We start from the raw sequence: 6,000 nt of genomic DNA, 5'->3' as shown, positions 1-6,000 counted from the left end.
CCAAATGTCCTCTCCCTTCTTCCTTCTTCCCTCCACTTTATACACTGAGCATGATGTCACATGGTCTGGAATATCCCTTTGGTCACTTGGGGTCACCTGTCCTGGCTGTGTCTGCTCCCATCCTCCCAGGCACTCAGGTCAGGCCAGGGTCACAGTAGAAAAAGCATAACAGTCATTGGCTCTGTGCCACCTTTGCACAGCAATAACAAAAACATCTCTATATTATGAACTCTGTGTTCAGCATAAATCCAAAACACAGCCCCACACCAACCACTGCAAAGAAAATTAACTCTATGCCAACAAAAATCAGCACAGAGAGAAATGGTTCTGTTTTGTGAGATGATGATCCATGACATGGAGATGGTGAGGTGTTTCGTACTTTGAAGTGTTCCAACCTCCATTATATAAAACTCTTTTTAACATGAATAATTTCTTTATTAATGAAAAAATTGAGAGAGGCCAAATGTATATATTATTTGTATGAATTGTAAGTCTAGGCCTTGAATTTTATGACCCGTATGTTTTTAACCACGTCGAGTAAAGAAGCAGGTTCCCTGAGGCTGTGCAATCTGCATTTCTCTGCAGTATGTCTATATTTTGACCTCCACTGTGCCATGAGTGTTGAGCCTCCCTATCCTTACTGGAGTGTGTTGTCTGCTGCTCTGAGCCAAGATGTAAATCTACATTCATAGCACCTGACTGTTAGCAACTATTAATTTTTGAGACTTGGGGGTTGCCCCTCTTCACTGTTAAATGGTAAGGTTAAAAGAAGTAGCAGTGATTTCTGATAGTCCCCCAACATGCACACTCCTGAAGGCTGATCCAAGTCACAGCTAAGCCCCAATTAATTATTTGCTGTGGCATTACAATATCTTCTACTTAAAATAAATATAATTTTGCTCAGAATTTTTTAAGTGTGGGAAAGAATGGAGTTAAATTATGTTCTAGGAGTCATTGAGTCATCTTGCACCCAGAAAATTCCCTGAGTGGGACTTTTGTTCACTCTAGTATTGCAAAATCAAGTAGACAGGAACCAGAATTAAAGAGGAGACACCTGGACCACTTGTATCCCTCCTCTGTGCTCAGATCATTCCAGTGTCTTTGGAATCACGAAGCGTTGTCATCATCTGGCAAAATGGACATTAAGTACTTATTTCTCAAAGTCATGCAGGAGGAAACAGATGACAGTTATGAGAACAATCCTTAATGTGATTAATATGAGCTTCCTTAATATGATTAATAAGCCTCATATCTTCCCTTTGCATTTTTATTTTTAAATTCTGAATAATTTTAAGTCAACTGCTTGCAGCAGCGTAGAAAATCTCTGTTGGTTCTGACTTTGTTCTTACTCCACATTTGCCTTTATCTTATAAACTGCCTGTAAGAAGATGAAATAATTTCATCCTGGGACTTCTAAAACTTATGTCAACTTTTTGGGGTTTTTTTTAGATCTTTGTAAAAGGAAATTTGATATTTAACTCAAGCAATGTTCATGAATATGGAAGGATAACTAAAAAAACAGGCATGAAAAAAAAGAGACAGAAGCAATTTACTAATGCACCCATATATGTTTGGTTGATTCAGAAACCATTGGCCAGAGAGTGACTCCACTTCTGTGTTACCTGTGCTTTAACATCTTTAATAGGGTAAATAAAATTTTCAGCAAAATTCTGGGCAATATTCGTACATTTCACCATTAAAAAAACCCAAACCAAACACCATCACCCTGCCCCAACTCCCCCCCACCCAAAAACAGTAATCCCTACTTAAACTCAGTAGTAACTTGGTGATGCCGTGGTGGTTGTTGGTGTTGTGGTGATGATGAACACATTAGGACATGCCAGTGGTACAAACAGCCAAAGATGTTTTCTGCCTTCCTCCAGGTAATTGCTTTTTCTTGTGCTTCTGCATTGTACAATACAGACAGCAAAACCAACATCTCCTGCTTCTTTCTAGATACTGTGTAGCAGTTTCTCCTCTGGGAAGTCTTTCCTTCTGGAAGAAATTCTTGTTTTCATCCCCATCACTTTCCAAATTTTTTAATCTGACACTGTTGTGGTTTGTTTTTTTCTTTTGTCCTCCACATTGGATTGTCTCTGGCTGCCTATTAGAGCTCTGGGCTTAGGAGACATCATGCCCCAAAGTGTCAGAAATGAGACATGTGTACAGCATATGAATATCATTAAGGGTAAAAAAATTCTCTCCAGAAGTACTGTGTGTGTTATAAACACTGCCACAAAATAATACTTCCTGTACTACATAACTCAGGAAGTTCAGTTATGTTTCTGTTGCCTGTGTTCCCCTTAGCAATTAATATGTTTATTACCTACTGTATTGCTTATAGATGTTACACTTCTTGCTGATTTTTGCTTATAGTGATCTTCTATGGCTGTATTGCAACCAACTAAGGTGGTTATTCTTGCCTGTTTCTCCTTTTTACCTCAAAATGTTTCTCTCTTTGGGGTTTTTTAAATGTTCAGAGTGAAAAAAAAAATGGATGGATCTTAATTTCTTTGATATACTATTATTTTTAAATATATACTTTTGTTAAATATATTATTATTTTAAGAGGGATACAAAAGGATTTTTACAAGTATGTGGAAAAAAATCTGGTTTTCCTAAGAACCCCAGATCATCTTATGTCACTAATGACATGGTCATGGCAACAGCAGTGATAATTAAAATAAAATAAATACTAAAATTAGCCACTTTGACCACTAAGGGAAGTCTCCAATCCATAACCAATGCATCAAAATCTGACTTGCAAAAATTTGTAAAAGGAAAGCAATGAGATGTTTTAACTGTTGCCGTAAGTTTTGGTCAAGTATACAGGACACTGCTTTGTTAGTTTATATGTTCAAAATGCTTAAGAAGTAAAGAGAGGGTATCACACTAAGAAGATCTTGATTATTGGCAGACTTTTTATACCAGACAAACTGGTTAATGAAGGATGTTGCTATTTTCTCATAGGACAAAACTTAAATTTATTAAAAATCCCATTAAATCATCATTCTCTATTTTCTTACCATAATTTAGGAAGAAAAGGATTTCTGAGTTCATTCAGGTTTGCTTCCTGCTCTTAGAAGGTCAGGTTGTTCATGGCTTAGCCCAGTCAGATGGTGAAAATTGTGCAGGACAGATATTCCACAATCTCCCTTTCCACCTTTGGAGTCATGGAGTTTTGTGTGTGTTTTCCCATTATTTATTGACCTCAATCTCCCCTTTCTTGCTTTGGATTGAATCACCCATTTTGAAAGACAGACTGACGCTTGACATTTTTCTGCCTTTACTGCTGTCTTCTTGCTGAACGAGGACAGTGGTGAACAGCATCTGCACCCCTGCCCAGCCAAAGGACTGGTGTCACATACAGAACAAGGATTTGTGCAGTCACACGTCACAGACTGCAGCCAGAACACTGATGGGGAAACTACTGCAGAGAGACATCCGTTCTGTATCTACCTGTGCATAACAGTATTGAAAATGCAGGTTTGATTGCTCTAACTGTAAGAATTTCAGCTGCAATACAGGAGGTTCTACAGATGGTCTTATTTTGACTAAGTTTAAGAAAAAAGTTCACCTCTGTTTTTCCTTTGTGATCCAAAAAACGTCTCCCAGAAAATCTTTTGAGACTGTGGAGTCGGAGCTGGCTGTCTATATTGCAGAGAGAGATACTTATAAGTTCTGCAAAGATGCTCCATAGATTGGTTCTTTCAACAAGCTGTATTCCTCCAGTCTAGCACTGTACTTTATCAGATTTTGGGTCTCCAGAGTAACTCTTGCAGGCATAGAACTGAGCTTCCAAGTGAAGGTGGTTGCTTATAAGTGAAAAACATGGTTTTATCTAACTTCAACATAACTAACTAGTCTTCAACATAAAAAAACCCCCAAAACCAAACACATAGGCTGGCTGATGCTTGTTCTGATTCCATTGTAAAAACACTGCAATATCCAAGAGCTACATGTACTTTTTAATAGGTTTGCAATTTTAAGTCAAATTCTGTCTATATTTTCACTTTAAAAAAAATGAGTGTCATTTGTATTTCATTAATCCAGTGAGGATGATAAAAGGGATTGACAGTAAGAACAGCATGGTATTTGAAATAAAACAGTTATCCCTGTGGGCTCAGGGTGGGGGTGAATAAACATAAGAACTGAGAAATGGAAAGGTCCAAGACCTCAGCTGATATAAATTGGTGCCGATACCAGAAGGAGCTGTGCCACTTGACACCATCTAGAGTCCAGTGTTACAGAAGAGTATGAAATAAAGGGCATAAGTAATTGCTTTTGAAAAGTAATTTGTAAGCTCAAATCATGGACGTAGGCAAAGCAAAGCTCTATGGCTTAAAAAGGTGACATATGTCTGGTAATGTTTCTTCTTTGTGGGGATTTACAGAAAGGGCACAGAAACTAAACACAGCCCTTAAGAAAAGAAATAGAAGATGTAGAATTTAAACTGAGGACTCTGAACTCGGCTTTTGGGGATATTATGAAAAAATTTTGCAAGCCAGTCAGCCTTTGTTAATTTTCTCTGTCAGATCTGGTGGAATGTATTGGATGAGACAAAAAGAAAAGGGAAAGGAATAAAAGGGAAAATCATGGTGATAGATAACAAGTTTCCAGAAGTCTGGGAAGCCTATAATGCAGAAAAACTGTTATAATGTTGATTGCAGCTAACAAACATTCTTCTCTATTGCATCCAGATCCTCTTTTTATCTTTATTTTCTCTGTTGCTTCTGTCTCTGTGCTGGGAATTGCTACCTCCAAAATCACAGTGTTTTTCATTTATTAATAGAATTTTCCTTAATAACTTTTTACATGTTCTTAAATGAGAGTGGTACCATGACTAACAGGACCCATTTCCCCGATCTTTTTTTTTTTCCTTTTTTTTTCTTGAAATGTTTTCTCATAGACTAATATTAAAAAGGGAAATCCTTTATTTTCAGCAATATAATTTGAATCTAATCTTAAAAATATGCCTTTGCATCTTCAGATAAACTACTAAGTGAACATGCATATTGTCGGAAGGATTATTCATTTTTCATAGCAGTCATAAGAAAGAAGGACGTGCTTTTTTTTTTTTTACTGATCCATATATGATATTTGCTATCCATTTTATCAGTGTTAACAATGACATTGTTTTATTGCATTTTTGAACCATACGGGATTAAATTTACAGAAGGACAATAGGTAGATAATATTTTAAAGGATGTGATTTTAGATAATTGATAAAAAACTGACCCCAGGATTACGATAACATGTATTCAGGAAAATTTGTGCTTGATGATTCATGTAGAAAACTTTTTATTTAAGGATTGCATTCAGCTGATAGCTACTGTGTACCCAGAGCAATAGGCTGAACAGCCAGGTCTATGTATTTCAGAAAATACTTGACTTGTGAGTCAAGTAAGTTCTAATGTTTTTGTCAGTGGAAGACAAGTTACAACTGAGTCTGATTTAAGATCCCAAAACTGTTAAGCTGAGGCAAAAAGGAGGGCAGATGGGGTACTGAAATTTTTCCTGCCTAGAAATCAACATACAAAGTCAATTTAGAAGACTTTAATTAAAAAAAAAAAAAAAAAAAAAATCTAAAATGAACCAAAAAATATGAAGATATTTAGAAAGCACATTAAAAAAAAAAATTAATTCCAACTAGCTAGCATTCTGTCCTCCATTTGCTACCATTTTTCTTTTCTGTCCTTTTTATAGACTGGTGCTACCTAGAACTCTGAGTCAGCATGGAGATAAGAAAGTAAAAAAGTGATTATCTAGAAAATCTCTTATTTAGTAATCAGTGCCAAGAAGTGCCACTGTACTTTTTGGGATTCAACTGCGATCTGCAGTTCTGCTCCAGTTTTTTGATCACTGACATTGCTGTACAACTCCTAGGCTTTCCTGGGTGCTAAAATCAGAACAGTCTAAAGGCACACTTTATTATGACATAAAATATTAAGGTGGTGCTGTTCCCCATTTAAAATTCAAGGTGTTCCTGATGGCGCTGCT

The sequence above is a fragment of the Cyanistes caeruleus genome, chromosome Z (genome assembly GCF_971803275.1).
Source record: "Cyanistes caeruleus chromosome Z, bCyaCae1.hap1.1, whole genome shotgun sequence".
In the NCBI taxonomy this organism is placed as follows: Eukaryota; Metazoa; Chordata; class Aves; order Passeriformes; family Paridae; genus Cyanistes; species Cyanistes caeruleus.
This window is presented reverse-complemented; position numbering follows the sequence as displayed.